Consider the following 16,330-nt stretch of genomic DNA (forward strand, 5'->3'; position numbering starts at 1 on the left):
CGTGGACGTCATTTATGGGCGCCGGCGCGGAAGCACCGGAAGTGACGCCCGCGGAGCGCGAATCCAGAGATTCTGAGTCCCGGGACTTAGGCTGGGCTGGTGTGGGGAGGAAATGGCTGCAGGTGAATTCTGGTGTGTATTCTTTTTTTTTTTTTTTTTTGTAAATGGACCTTATTGTTGAAAGTATTACAGATGTCCCCTTTTTTTACCCAGTGATCCCCTCCATCCTAGACCGGCCACCCCGGGGTGTATTCTTGTTGTCTTCCTCCGCACCTGCACGTTTACTCCTTGCCTTGAAATCATCGCGTATTTGTTTGCATCTTAACAGTCAAGAAAGCCTTGAGAACTGAAACCGGTTTGGCTCAGTGGATAGAACTTCGGTCTGCAGACTGAAAGGTCCCGGGTTCGATTCCGGTCAGGGGCATGTACCTTGGTTATGGGCACATCCCTGGTGGGGAGTGTGCAGGAGACAGCTGGCTGATCGATGGTTCTCTTTAATTGATGTTTCTGGCTCTCTGTCCCTCTCTCTTCCTCTCTGTGAAAAATCAGTAAATATTTTTTAAAAAAGACATAAACACCACATGGGGAAACTACACTCCGTATAAAAACAAACAAACAAACAAAAAAAAAAACAGCCTTGGAGGCTTTTGCTTGCTTTCTTACTCCCCCCCATTACCCCACACCCCCCCCCCCCCCCAACTCGAAACCCGGGCCATGTGTTGTTAGTGGGAAGAAACGTGGGAAGGACAGACGGACGCTGGTCTTCTGATTCCCTCTCGGTGCCTTCCCGGATGAGGCCAAAAGGAGGCCAACACGTCTTCAGTGCTGCCCTCACCGTTACCGGAGCGCAGCGTTCCTTGCCTGCGATACCTTTTTGTCCCCAGCACCACGAAGGCAAGTACCAACTTCGGAATCAGTTGCTTGGCCCCACTAACCTTTGACCCGCAGATTCTCGTCAGGAATACAGTAGAATAAGCATTTTAGAAATTGAGGTTTGTCTGCATCATAGAGATGTGCAGACATCGACACCAAGAATCAGTCTGGTCCCAGAAGGAGTCCGCACCTGCATTCGCCGCGGCATGAACTGTGTTTATCTCTGACGTGCTGCTTCAGGTCTTAGCGCAAACTCACGAGAGGCCTTCCTTGATCACCCACCCCTGCTGGTTATGCACTGCCTTGTTGCCCTGTATATATTTCAAGACACTTATCCCTATGTGAAAGTACCTTTTTAATTTTTTTGTCTCAAAATAGAAAATAAAGTGTCGTGATGCTGGAATCTTGTGTTTTGTACATGGCTGTTTCCCAGGGGTTAAAACAATGTGTGGCACAATTAAATTGGTTGCATGGAAAGCACAGCAATTTGTTTTCAAGTTAATCTCAGCCACTTAACTATATTACTACACAATAGGTATTTCGAGGGGGGAAAAATGAGCATATTCCTAATTTTAAAAGAATCAACCGTCTTACGCAGACTAAGTGAAGCCAAATTCGTGAAGTCATAGTGATTAAATTACCACAATATTGATAAGCAAATTTAACTTCCTAAGGCAAACATAGTTTAAACATTATGTGGTCAAACATTTAAAAACGCTGTTCACCACATGTTCTTTCCTTTCGGGATCTCCCATACTCACTTCCTCTTGTTACCCATTGAGCTGGTCTCACCCACATCGGTCAGGCTGGGTCAGTCAGACCCACTATGGGCTATAAAACTAGATGCACTGCTCTTAGCACCGTGGCAAGATCCAATTGGATGAGTTGCCTGGGCAGCCACAGTGTGGCCCACTGCTCCCCAGACACGCTTGGGTCCCACCTTTATTTCTGGCTCCTGAGGAGGGCCTTCTCTGTTTGACCCTCAGAGATCCTGGCCCTGAGATTGGCTTCTGTTGTGAGCTGAAATGTGCCATCCCCCCACTTCTTATGTTGAAGTTCGAACTGCCAATCACATCAGAATGTGACTGTATTTGGAGATGAGGGCTTTTAAGTGGTGATTATGTTAAAATGAGGTCATTAGAGTAAGTCCTAATCAAATCGGACTGGTATCCTTAGCAGCAGAGGAATTTGGACATACAAAGAAACACCAGGGATGTGCCCACACAGCGGGAAGACTTTGTAAAGGCACAGAGAGAGGGCATCCATCTACAAGCCAAGGAGAGAGGCCTCATCAAAACCAAATTTGCCACACCTTGATCTTGGACTTTCAGCCTCCAGAACTGTAAGAAAATACATTTTCTGCTGTTGAAAACACTCAGTCTGTTGATATTTTGTTACAGTAACCCAAGCAAATTAATAGACATTACCACTAGCCTTTGCTATTTTCTTTTACTACTACTACTAATAAAAATAAAAGTTAACCTTTATTACATATAAAAAAAAATGCTGTTCCATATTCATAATCTCAAATATCTGAATATTACTATTAAGATAGACTTTAACAGAAAATCAACTTTATTATATAAAATACATAAGGGCTTAATTCTTAATTTTATGGTAACTATGTAAATATCACTAACCTTTGCTATAATGCTATTTAAATGCTTTAAATTCTTAAAAATAGCCCCTGGTTTAAACTATCATTTTCATCAAACTGATAAAAGAGTCTATTGTGTACTATAGAATTTTAATTTTTTTAATATATCTTTTATTGATTTTTTACAGAGAGAAAGAAAGAGGGATAGACAGAAACATCGATGAGAGAGAAACATCGATCAGCCACCTCCTGCACACCCCTCACTGGGAATGTGCTCACAACCAAGGTACATGCCCTTGACCTGAATCGAACCCGGGACCTTTCAGTCCGCAGGCCGAGGCTCTATCCACTGAGCCAAACCGGTCTTGGTGAATTTTAATTTTTGTTTATATACATTTTCTGGTCATTCTTTTAGAGTAGGGGTGTCGAACTCAATCAGAGAAGGGGCCAAAATCTAAAATCCAGCCTAAATCGCGGGCCGAATGGTTTACTGAACAGTCATAAACTGTCATTGTGATGGAAACGCAGCGGAGTGCAGTGATGACAGCGTGGTGCGGGCCACATTGCAAGGCCTGACGGGACGGATTTGGCCCGCGGGCCTTGTGTTTGACACATGTGTTTTAGAGGAATATTCATCCCTTCTGTGATAGATATATTTTTTGCGGGGTTGTTAAAATAATACAGCTGCATGATATGTAAAATGTTGGTGCACAGTACATTTTTACCCTCCTTTATTTTTTACCTTCCTTTCCCCTGATATAGTTGGGCTATAACTTGACTTAAACACTGTATTAATTTTTATAAACCCCCAGAAACCTTGTGTTGACAAATAAGTTTGCAGAATAAATGGATTTTGCTTTTTTTTTTTTTATCTTGTTTAACCCTCACAATGCTATATCACATAATAAGGTATCCATAGACTAGGATTAAAATACTTATGCAGTTGTTTTGGTGCTTATTATACCTATATTGTCATCATATGCTTTGTTCTGCTGGGCAGTCTTCAAAATTTCCCCTAGTGCTGGAAATTGAGGCAATTTCAGTTTTAGCATTTGTTAGAGGGATTTCCTTTGACCCTAAATACTTTGAGAAGTCCCATCCTTACCAAGAGACTGCTTTAAATGCTCCACTTAAGACACATTTGGAAGTTGCCTAAATGTATATACAGGTAAGATTCCAGCATCATGGGGCTTATTTTCTATTGGAAGAGACAAAATTTTACAATAAACGCGTAGATCATTCTTAAATAGTGATATTCATAGTAATAGTATTGATCATTTATTAATTGTCACATCCTCTAGTATGTCATTCTTGACACTTTAGCAAGTTATAGATGAAGAAAGTAAGGCAAAAAGATCTTGTCCTTTACCACCACACTTTTAAGTCAGTGGGTTTTGTCCTTTGAAAGAAAGTAAGATGTCTTTCAAAAGATGTGAATGGCAATGTGGTCTTTCATTGTTTTCTAAAATATAGATCAAAAAAGAGCATTTCCCCAGATTTTTTTACACCATTTATGTGTGATCAACATATTAAATTATGTTCATTTTGTGAGGATTTGTAATATAAGTAGATTAATATAAGTAACTATTAAATCAGGTAGATGAAAATAGAAGTAGGAGAGAGGTGAAGTGTCAGTTGATTAATACCATACACCAGAATGCCTACAAGAATGTCTGAAATCAAAAGTATATTTAAAAAATAAAGGCAATGTCCACCAGCTTCTACCAAATATGTGTGTATTCTATATATATATACTAGAGGCCTGGTGCATGAAAATTCATGTACTGGAGCCGGGGCTCCTCAGCCCTGCCCGCCCTTTCTCTCAGTCCAGGAGCCTCAGTGGCGGGAGGCGATCTGGAGGTCAGGGGAAGGTGACGCCCCATCGCACCTCTGCTGCTGCCACTTCCAGCAACATAAGCCTCAGGGGGCTCTTGGAAGCCAGGCAGTCGCCATCCGAGGCTTGCCTGCACCTCAGGCCAGCCCTGGGCAGCAGCTGGGGAGGCTGAGTGCCCGGTGGACTTCAGAGGTAAGCACATGGGCCCGGCCTTGCCATGCACCTACTGCCCCCGCGGGGCTGTGGGGACTGGGTGCCACCATCTTGTGACTGTGGGTGCCACCATCTTTGAGTGCGGGGCAGTCAATTAGCATATTCCCTCCTTATTGGCTGTGGGCACCATCATCTTTGTGATGGTGTGAGGGTCAATTAGCATATTCCCCTCTTTATTAGATAGGATATAAAAGCCTAATATGCAAAGTATCCCCTCAGAAGTTCAACCAACTGGGAGTTGAATCGCTCGCTTTGACATGTGTTGACCACCAGGGGGCAGTGTAAAATGAAGGGAGACCCTGGCTGGCAGCTGGCAGCTGCTAGGTACCCTACCTGTGCATGGATTTCATGTACTGGGTTGCTAGTATTTATACACATACATACATATATATGTAAAAATACACACACACACTCACACATATATGTATGCAAATGCACATGTATTACATATATATTAGTTGATTTCAGAGAGGAAGGGAGAGGGAGAGACAGAAACATCAATGATGTGAGAGAATCATTAATTGGCTGCCTCCTGCATGCCCCCTACTGGAGATTGAGCCTGCAATCCAGGCATGTGCCTTTATCAGGAATCCAACCATGACCTCCTGGTTCATAGGTTAATGCTCAACCACTGAGCCATGCTGACCAGACAGTGTATGTATTTATATTTTTTTTAAATTCCTAAATCTTTACACATGCATCTTAATGCTAACAGTTTTTCCCATCCACCAGCTCTGTTCATGTCTAAAGCCAGAGAGAAATAGATGGTAATATCCATCATTCTAAAACAAAAAAAGTGTTTATTGATTTTAGAGGGAAACATTGATTGACTGCCTCCCACACCCCTGACTAAGGGTTGACTGGTGACCTAAAGATTGAACTGGTAACAGTCAACCAACTGAGACACACTGGCTAGGGGTTCCTCTTCTTTTTGCCTCAAATATCTATACAAGTGGGATAGAACAGGCCTAGATTCTTGCTCTATTTTATTTTCAACCCATCTTCCAAATATTTCCACAGCATGGACATCTTCCTTAGAGTTTCATTGTTCCCCCTAACTCTAGTGCACTTTCTCATGACACCTCTAACATTCCTTGTCGTTGGGTAGCTTGCTGGAAAACTTTCATCTGACATGTATCAGATTTCTGTGAAAAGTTTACACCAAAAATCCAGGCCTTTATTTTATAGCTTGGTTTTTTTTTTAATTAAAAAAATAGGTTGGCCCTAACCGGTTTGGCTCAGTGGATAGAGCGTCGGCCTGTGGACTGAGAGGTCCCAGGTCCGATTCTGGTTAGGGGTATGTACCTTGGTTGGGGGCACATCCTCAGTGGGAGACGTGCAGGAGGCAGCTGGTCGATGTTTCTCTCTTATGGATATTTCTCGCTCTTTATCTCCCTTTCTCTCTGTAAAAAAAATCAATAAAATATATCTTTAAAATAGTAAAAAAAAAAAAATAGGTTGAATTGAATTGATTCTGATATTAATTTTGGCTATATTTACTTCTGGACACAATCAGCTACAGAGAAATTGAGACATGGGGGTGGGTAGGAAGAGAGGGAAGAAGCCTATTTCTGCCTTGTTTTTGATTCAGAAAGAGTCAGCTTTGGAGAAGGGATGCCAAAGCATCGTTTGTAACAAGCTGAATATATGCCCTTGAAAGCTGAGGCCAGCACAACACCCATGAAATAGTAAACAAGCTTGACTGTGGTTTTGGCTTATTTACAGTAATGAGTAAATCAATTGAAAATTTCAAATTTCTCTTTTTACTTAAACAGAAGTAGGCTATTAAGAGCCATAAGACTTTCCAAAGAATTTGGGGTAAATGGAAAAATTTAACAAATAAAAAAGAATGAAACACACAAAAGAAAATCTTAAAATAAGCAGCAAAAGAACAATTACTTAACCCACATGGCTGTGACAAATGGAAGGCCAGAGTACAAAAACATAATTACTCATTAACTTGCACTGTAGCATCTGCTACATGTTATTTCAGCAACTGAATTGCACAGTAATGACAGAATTCTAAACTTAAGTAATAATTTAGCAGTCATTCCTGTTCCATGCTTGAAAACAAATTTTTTAATTAAAAAAGTGGTTAAATAGTATCACGACTAGTCATAGAATCTAATACTGTATACATTCAAACTGGCCAGCAGCTGCTCACTGACCCAGCTGTTGAATACAGTGGTTTTTATGGCAACAAGTGAGCAGCTCTTAGATGGTTCAATATTTTACACCCTGCTATTTTTTTCCCTAATAATGGGCTTGTTCTCTTATTCCTTTTCCTAAGTAAAGAAAGCATCTAATTATTTAGCTGCTACACCCCCAGCCAAGAAATACAATCTGTGATGGAAACTACTCCAGATAATGGCTTTTGGCTATTTATGAGGATGTCAAAAGAGAAAATATGCAATTGCTAAAGCTTAGAACCAAGGTCAGAAAGGAAGACATACAAATTTGAAAGCAGACAGTTTGTACAACAGTTGCTATTGAAGACAAATTCTGGATTAAACAAAGTTGTTTTTTTTTTTTACTAAATTCAGGTATCCTTTTCTGGAATTTACTTACCGGTATTTATTATTTATTTATTTATAATATTTTTAAATGATTTGTGATAGAGCGAAGGGAGATGGAGAGAAACATTGATATAAGAGAGAAACAGCAATCGATCAGCTGCCTCCTGCCTGGCAATCTTTCAGTGGGTGGGATGATGCCCAACCAATTGGCCAGTGCTGGAACTTTTCCTTAAAAGGATAGAATTCTGTGCCAGCGAAGGACACTTATATTTTGTGGCGGCCCAGCATATTTTGAACATACTTCCAATACTGTGTACTTTACTGCGGAAAAAGGAAAAAAAAAAATTCTCTTAACAAGTCAAATGTTTCTCTTTTGCCCAGAAATTTATTAACTTGTGGGTTTTCCTCCCCAAGGTAGGTGTTTGGAATTTTCTTTCCCAGGATCCTTTGCAGCTAGGGCCCACAGATGTGACAGAGGCTCTAACTAAGCATTAGAAAGGCTTCAAACTGAAAGAAAAAAAATGGGAAAAGCAAGGCACCTCATGGAATACATCCTAGCAAGGGGAGAATTGTAAGGCACAGATACATCCAGTTTTCAGAGGTAATAGGGGCAGAAGTCCAGGAGAGGTCCCCACAACGATGACCAATAGAAACTGCAGTGAGAAACTGTATCTTCGCTCTAGCCCGTTTGGCTCAATGGATGGAGCAGTGATCCTACCTGGCTGTCTTCTTTAATCCTTTACCGCCCCTCCTCAGGCTCCCCCCTGGCTGTGCTGGACTTGGTTCAGTTTTGTTGCTTTTCTGGGCCTGGAGCTGAAATACAACTGAGGTCTAAATGTTCTAAGGAGGAAAGGTCAGGGGGCACACACTGTTTCAGAAGACCAGAGAAAAATCAAGCAACGCTTTAAAGAAAAGGAGTTATTACGCCGGCAGACTCAGCGGGATAACTTCCCAAATCTGAGTAAAGTAACATGCAGGGGGCTTCTCTTTTATAACTTTCTGGGGTCTTTGTCCCTCAAATAGGGATTATGCTTCCGGTCCCTTTGCGGGCTTTGCAAAAAGGCCCCAGGTGTTGGGAGTCTTGGCACCATATCTGATGGTCTGGCCTGGCGCCAGCACTAACAACCCCCGCCCTCCGGGGCTGTGCGTTGTTCAGAATTTATGGCCTCTGTATTTAAGTAATAGGTTTCACAGGGCCAGCTTCTGGGAAAGAGGCAGGGACTTCATTATAGGTTATCAAGAATGTACACTGGGCTTGCTGGCGCAGATTCAGATTGCTTGCCCCCCAAATATCAGGGTTACGTTGGAATTGGCCTTTTTAGCCTTCTCAAAACTACATGACCAAGATATGCTAGGGGAGAAAAGGACACCCTGGGGGCAAGGTCCCAGCTACAGTTGTTCTTTGCTGGGCACCTGGGGCTTTCCATCCTAGTGACCTTTGGTACCTCGTCCATTGCCCTTGCTCTGCTCATGTCTATCTGCCTACCACACTTCTTGTATTTTTTTAATTTAAATTCTTTATTGTTTAAAGTATTACATATTTCTCCTTTGCCCCCATTGACCTCTCCCTGGCCACTCCTCCTACCCCCTGCACGTGTCCTCACCCCCCAACTGTCTGTGTCCACTGGTTATGCTTACATGCATGCATACAAGTCCTTTGGTTGATCTCTTACCCCCTCTCTCCATCCACCGTCCCCTGCCTTCCCTTTGATGGTCTGTTCTAAGCTTTGATGTCTTTGGATTTATTTTTGTTCATTAGTTTGTTTATGGTATGACACATAGGCATATATGTGTGTGTGTGTGTGTGTGTGTGTGTGTGTGTGTGTGTATATATATATATATATATATATATATATATATATATATATATATAAAATCCTGTCTTAAAATCTGAGAATATGATAATAGTATATAGAAAATAGACAAAGACTTTATAAACCTGCTTCAAGGTTAGTTGTACATTTTAATGTCAAAGGGTTAAAAGATTATGATGCTCTTGAAAGCACATTAGTACTATATAAATATGTATAGTTAACTGTAACTTCCACAAAACCTTTTGAGCATAATGAACATAAAGTTGTAATAAGCCTTGTATATCCTTTGACTTTACCACAATATTAAAAAGGCAAAAAAAAAAAAAAAAAAAAAAAAAAAGATCCCTCTGGTAGTTTTATTAGGGTGTTTAATTAATGTTCACTTTAAAATATATTTTATTCCCAGAAACATATTCATATAACTGAAAATATAAAAGGGCCCAAATTAAAATATTTTTCTAAACATTGTTCCAATATTTTTGTAAGAAATGTTCTGCCCTAGCTGGTTTGGCTCAGTGGATAGAGCATCAGCCTGTGGACTGATGGGTCCCAGGTTCGATTCCTGTTGGGGGCACATGCATGGTTGTGGGCTCGGTCCCCAGTAGGGGGTGTATAGGAGGCAGCTGATCAATAGTTTTCTCTCATTATTGATGTTTCTCTCTCTCTCTCCCTCTCTGAAATCAATTTTATATATATATCCTGTTTTTATTTTGAAATTGAGTATTGTCCTCAGTTAAGGGAACTACTATAAAGTTCATATAAAAAAAAACCACACTAATTCCAATTCCGGTCAAGGGCGTGTACCTTGGTTGTAGGCACATCTCCAGTAGGGAGTGTGCAGGAGGCAGCTGATTGATGTATCTCATCAATGTTTCTAACTCTTCCTTCCTCTCTGTAAAAAATCAATAATAAACAAATAAATAAATAAATAAACAAACTAATTCAAGCCTTGCCTGGGTTGCTCAGTTTGTTGGAATGTCATCCTATACATTAAAAGGTTGCAGGTTTGATTCCTGATTAGGGCACATACATAGGTTGCTCGGCAGGCAGCCACCTGATACTTTTCTCTCTCTTTCCCCTTTTTGTTAAAAATCAATGAAAACATATCCTCCAGTGATGATAAATAAAAATAAAGTTGATCTTAAAACACCACACTAGGGTGAGGACATGAGTGTGTGTGTGTGGGGGGGGGGAAGGGCATGGGTTGGTGGGAAAATGGAGGGATGAGGACACATATGTAATACCTTAATAAAGAAATTTAAAAAAACAAAAACAAAACACTAGTTCAGAATAAGCCCAATAGTACAAATCCAAAAATGAAGTTTAGCCTTTTAGGTAAAGGAACAAAAATGTAATTTCTAAACATTTAATAAGATTATGCCTTTACTAAATTGAACTATGAAACATGAACCTGATAATTCAGTGTCAAAGATTGTTACTTCAGATTGGAGAAGCCTGTTTATGTAACTGAATCTTATGAGTTGAAAAAAAAGATATATCCACTTTATTCTGGATCACTGCAAATTTCATTCTTTTGTCTTCAGGGATTTTGATTTGTTACTTAAATGAATTGTCCTATTACTTTTGGGACTATAAGTAATAATGTTTATAGAACTCCAAAGTTGAAGAATGTAATGGAAAACAAAACAAAAACACACACACACACAAAAACACAAACTACTGGGTATTTTTTAAAGGATATAAATTTAAAAATAAAATTGGAAATAAATTTACCTAAACCTCAAATTTAATTACTTGGAACTGTTTACAAGGAAATTTAACAAGAACAATGGTTCTAATATTAAATCCTTAAAAAAAAAAATTTTCCCATCACCGTTTATCCCCTCTATGCCTTTTCCCACCTGAAATCCTTAATCTAGTGTCACAGCGCCAAGTTACTTACCCCCTTCTATGGTTAGCAGTACTCCCTTTCTTTGAAGAACTTACCTGCCCCACTGTTTCTGGTAAGACCACCAAAACCCCACACTTCCATGTTTTCAACTATCTCCTTTACGGGAGGATAGTATGGTGTGGGAAGGCAAAAATCTATCATCTTGCCAAGAGGATGTCTTTCTCTGAGGGCACAAATATAGGGAGAAAAGTCTTTTTCTGAAAACTAGCAGAATTTCCCTCTCCCTTCATCTCATGCTCGTTATAAAATTGTGGAAGCCTTTTTCACATCAGGGCATTATTCTTAGTCACTCCAGTCATCCAATCTAAAAAAAGATGTAATTTTTTTATATTGATACTAAAAGGGATTTTTGAAGCACATGATGAAAATTTTCCTAAGTGGTGTGAAATGACTTAAATCAGAAGGGAAAGGGAAAGTGAATACAGGCGAGGATAAGGCAGGGCTGCAGGACTGGTGAAGGATGGGCAATAGAAGGGAGGTTCATTACACATTCTATTTTTATGTAAGTTCATAACTCACCATAATAAATTTTTCAAAGCACTTTGTTGACAAATCACCTGCTTAGACTGATGCTTAGTCCCAAGGATCGCAGTGGGCCACTTCTTTGCGAAGTCTTTCTTATCAGCCAGCCTTGAGGAATGAGATGGCCTTTTCCTTCTCAAAGCACAGAATTATGTTATAAAACAGCTCCATGTATTACCACACAAGAAAGGGAAGAACATATGAATTAACAACATGTAAGTCTCTTAGGGAAGACTCTTCACCATTAAATCTTTAGGAAATCCATTTTCCTAATACTCTTTTCCCCTTTTGTGGATAATTCATGTACTAATTTAGTATTTACTCAACTATCATAATGGTCTTTACACAACAGATTTCCATAATGCCTCTTACATTATGATCTCTAAATGGACAAAGATTTAACTTGCTTGTAGTGTGTTTTGCTTAGTACACGTTAAAAATTTACACAGAAAATATGTATCTGCCAACTATAAACATCTTGAAGGAAAATATATTCTTGTGTCATCTGTATTGACTTATGACTTTGGATGTATTGTATATTGTCAATCATTTTATGGTTATAAAAAACTTTTACAGTAGGCAGTAAATTTCACTAACAAAAGTACAGAAGGAAGCAGGCAAGCCAGTGACAGATCCACTGTAATTTTTTTCCAGTTTCATATTAGGCCACAAAATTATATCATTTTATTGCTTGTGATGAACTGAGAACAGAAATGTTCAAATTCACCTTATCCTAACAATAAGGCAATGAAGTACAATGGAAAGCTGAATTCTAACTGTAAATATTTTCTGCAACATAACATTTTCAAACCTGCTTAAATCCAGAGAGGTTTTTATTATACAATTTGATTTTTACATCAATAAAATCTTAGATATAACAATACAGATGAAGGAAAAACAATTTAATTTGTACTGAAATAAATATTAGATATACAAAGAACATACAGTGAAAAAGGGGCACAATAAATTACAAGTGGAGACATTATTTTGCTCAATCACCAGAGAAAGCCCTTGACACTTCCAGTTCCACCCTGGCAAATTTATCATTCTTGCTGATTTAAGCAGAACACAAAACAAAGGTGGATCCCAGGGCTTCCTTTCACAGGTACCAGCACAGATAATTTACTACAGTGATCCAATTTGGAAATCAGTAGGGACCAGTAAATCGCTGAATAAAAGAAAGAGCAAATGAGGTCCTTTTTCCTTAGTGTCAGCAGGCTATGATTATTATGTTTATTAGATTTTCCTGAAGGGACTTCACATTTTCTCAAATATTCAGGAGAAATATATTTCCCCTCTGAGCCCTACATTAGCATTTATGTGCTTTGGTCTTGAATACCAGGGAATGATGAATTTTTCAATTTATTTTATAAATTTATATAGTCTGGATAGTATTGGCCTGAAAAGTATAACTCCCCAACCTGTATAATATTAGATATTAAAAATGGATTTGAGAAGTTACTAAGAAATGCTGACATATCATTTATACAAATTTTTAGTTCAATATATCCCATTATATAGAGCACCAGAAGTAATGCATTTATAAATCAAGCAGGTTTTTTTTTTTTTTTTTTTTTTTACTCTAATCTTTGCGACCCTTTAACATTTCTTCCAATATAACACATCACAAATGTTACCTGCCGGAGACTTTGCTCATTTGGTCTTAACTCATGTATGTATGCAAACATTCATGTCAAAAGCAATTGTTTTATTTTAAAGTTATAAAAACACAGTCCAAGTTTGGAGCTAAACTGTCATGAAACAAGAAAAAAATGTTTAAAAAATACTGAACACATCAAAAAAGTAGCTTCAGGAGGCTAGGAAGGTAAAAGTGAAATGATTTTAGGACCCCTTTTTCCTGAAATAGGAGCTAATTTTTAGATTCCAGCCAAGATATCCATCAATAATTTTTTACCATCACTTTCTACGAAAAATAATCTACTTTAGATTTTAAAAAATACTGTACTTTACTCTCTTCTCACATCATCTAAAAGTCAATGCAGGTCACTTTTCCTATTTGCACTACACAAATAGAGAAAGACTACTTTGAGTTAATCCCTCACACAGGAATGTGTTTCTCTTAAGAACCCACTTGAATGTCACCTTGAGAGGTAAACATGTCCTAGAATAACTACTACTATCAGGAAACCTCCCCGCCCAAAGTTGAGTTTATTCTAGTGACACTGGTTAATAAAAATTATATAGGTTTCAGGTGTACAATTCTATAACATATCATCTATATATTGTATTGCGTTCACTCCCAAGTCACCTCCCAAAATTTTAGCAGCTCCTTTCCTATCCTTAATTTCAGATCCCATAATAACTTCCCACCTGGAATATTATAAGAGGAATGCTCATTAAAACAATCTCTGAAAATAACCCCTGAATATATAAACATATTTTTATATATTATCTGTTGAGCTACACTATCATTAAGCCTCTGTAGAATTCTCCTAATCCTAGAGAAATTCCAATGAGGTGTTAAGAACTAATTGTCTCTGAAACTCAAACAGAATTTACAAGTCTAGGTAATATTCCTTTTCTTTAAAAAAATTTTTAAAATATATTTTTATTGATTTCACAGAGGAAGGAAGAGGGAGAGATAAAAACATCAATGATGAGAGAGAATATTGATTTGCTGCCTTATGCATGCTCCCCACTGGGGATCAAGTCTAAAACCCATGTACAATATGTGCTCTTGACTGGAATCAAACCCGGGACCCTTCATTCCGAAGGTCCACACTCTACCCAGAGCCAAATCATCTAGGGCTAGGTACCATTCTTAATACAATATTCAAAAATTTCAATATGCATTTGTATTTCTATGAGAGCTTAAATTTTAAGAGATTGAACTGCCTATACCTTGTGTACTTACAAAATGACCGTGAAAAAATTTTTATTTATTCTACATACCTGAAAATGGAGGAAAAAACAATTTTATAATTGATGTGTTTTGGTGATGTAGAAACTTACAATGAAATATAAAAAAAGACCATGATCTGAATAATAAGTCTCATAATTATAATCTATTTTACTGTTTACCTAGAAAGCAGGTATTAAACAGGATACTTCTTTTCAGCTTTTGAACATTTCAATATTCTAAGAATGTATTCAGAATAAATGCTTGCTAAATACTGGTTGAATATTGAGTAATTACGTATTTTAAAAGGTCGTGGAATTAAGATTCTTAGTTTTATGGCTGTCTCAGCCCTTTCAGTGGCTTTTAACTTTCCACAGGGCATGTGACACCGGGACGCTACTTGAGAGTGACACCTACTGATCTGTAATTACCTGTCTGTAATTATTTTCTCCCTTGAGGTTTTGGACAAAGTATGTAGCGAAGTTAATGTAAATCTGGATAATAGCATTTATGCTAGCAGATCTTAAGGGGATTTGGGCAGGGAAAGGCTTTATTTATTGCTTTAAATTTATTTTTAAAATATATTTTATTGATTTTTTTACAGAGAGGAAGGGAGAGGGATAGAGTTAGAAACATTGATGAGAGAGAATCATCGATGAGCTGCCTCTTGCACACCCTCTACTGGAGATGTGCCTGCAACCAAGGTACATGCTCTTGATGGGAATAGAACCTGGGACCTTTCAGTCCCCAGGTCGATGAGACAAACCGGTTTCTTTAGAATAACTATATTAATAAAAAGTCCCATAATCTCTCAAAATTAATATAATCCAGTCTGATAGCAAACTTTAAAAAACTAAACCACTTTTACTTGTCTTATTACATATATACTCATTTTATTTTTCCAGATGAATAACATTTATGTCCTAAACTTACAAACCTAATCTGAATTTGTGATCCTGACTTTTAGGAAGAAAGGAAGTATTCTGACAGCTTTATAATTCTTAGTTATACAAGACCTCATGAATCTGTAATAACTTCTGGTCTAATATTAGCATACCTTGATTTTCCCTGTAAGGGAGATTCTTAAATATCTAAATTTAAAATTTTTTTTTAAAAAGCTAGCTTTTATTCTTGCTTACTTCCAGGAGCATCTACCTTGGTAACTTTATTCCAAGTAACTTTTTTTATTTTATTTTATTTTATTTTATTTTATTGATTTTGTACAGAGAGGAAGGGAGAGAGATAGAGAGCTAGAAACATCGATGAGAGAGAGTCATCGATCAGCTGCCTCTTGCACACCAACCCCCACCGGGGATATGCCCACAACCAAGGTACATGCCCTTGACCGGAATCGAACCCGGGACTCTTCAGTCCGCAGGCTGACGCTCTATCCACTGAGCCAAACCAGTTTCGGCTATTCCAAGTAACTTTATATACAATTTGTTATTTAAGAAATTTCTCTTTGGAATGATGTTAAATAGAGTTGAAATTTATGAGGAATCAAGTAGAGAAAAGGAATGTAGACTTGCTGCTAAATAAAGCAGGTTTTGTAAGATGCTTCCACCTGTCTGAGAGAGTGTGATATCTAAAAGTACACCTTAAGAGTGTACTATGTACTTCTTAAAGAATTCAATATTTTGGATGTTAAATCAACTTTTTAAAATCCTGTTAGTAGAAATAAGTTCAGCTATGCTGCTATTTTTCCTACTGCATTCTATATACTGCTATTGTGTTTCCTTAACTTTTATTCAATAGGTATACATTGCACTATAATTTCAGATGCCACTATTAGCTGGTTGTATATTTTTATACCATAAAATTTCTGACTACAAATTCATGCAAACTTAAAATCTGGTAATGTTCAAATTGTAAAATTTACTTTGGCATGAGTATAGAAATGTTTTATTTATAAATCAAGCCTTGCTTTAAGTCAAATATGAGCATATCAAATATACAATCCCATATTTGATAGAAAGCCTTTAAGGTCTAAATGTTCACATTCTTTTTGTTAAAATCAACATCAATTCTTTTCCTTAGAAAATCTTTTTGACCAACAATAATTTTCAAAAAAAAAAAGAAAACACGTTGGGGGCAAAAGGACAAAATGGGGAGCATCTGTAGTAACCTCTACAATAAAAATAAACTCAAAGCAGAGACACACTTAAAGGACATTAAAAGTAAACCATAAT

The sequence above is a fragment of the Pipistrellus kuhlii genome, unplaced genomic scaffold (assembly GCF_014108245.1).
Source record: "Pipistrellus kuhlii isolate mPipKuh1 unplaced genomic scaffold, mPipKuh1.p scaffold_m20_p_1, whole genome shotgun sequence".
Classification (NCBI taxonomy): Eukaryota; Metazoa; Chordata; class Mammalia; order Chiroptera; family Vespertilionidae; genus Pipistrellus; species Pipistrellus kuhlii.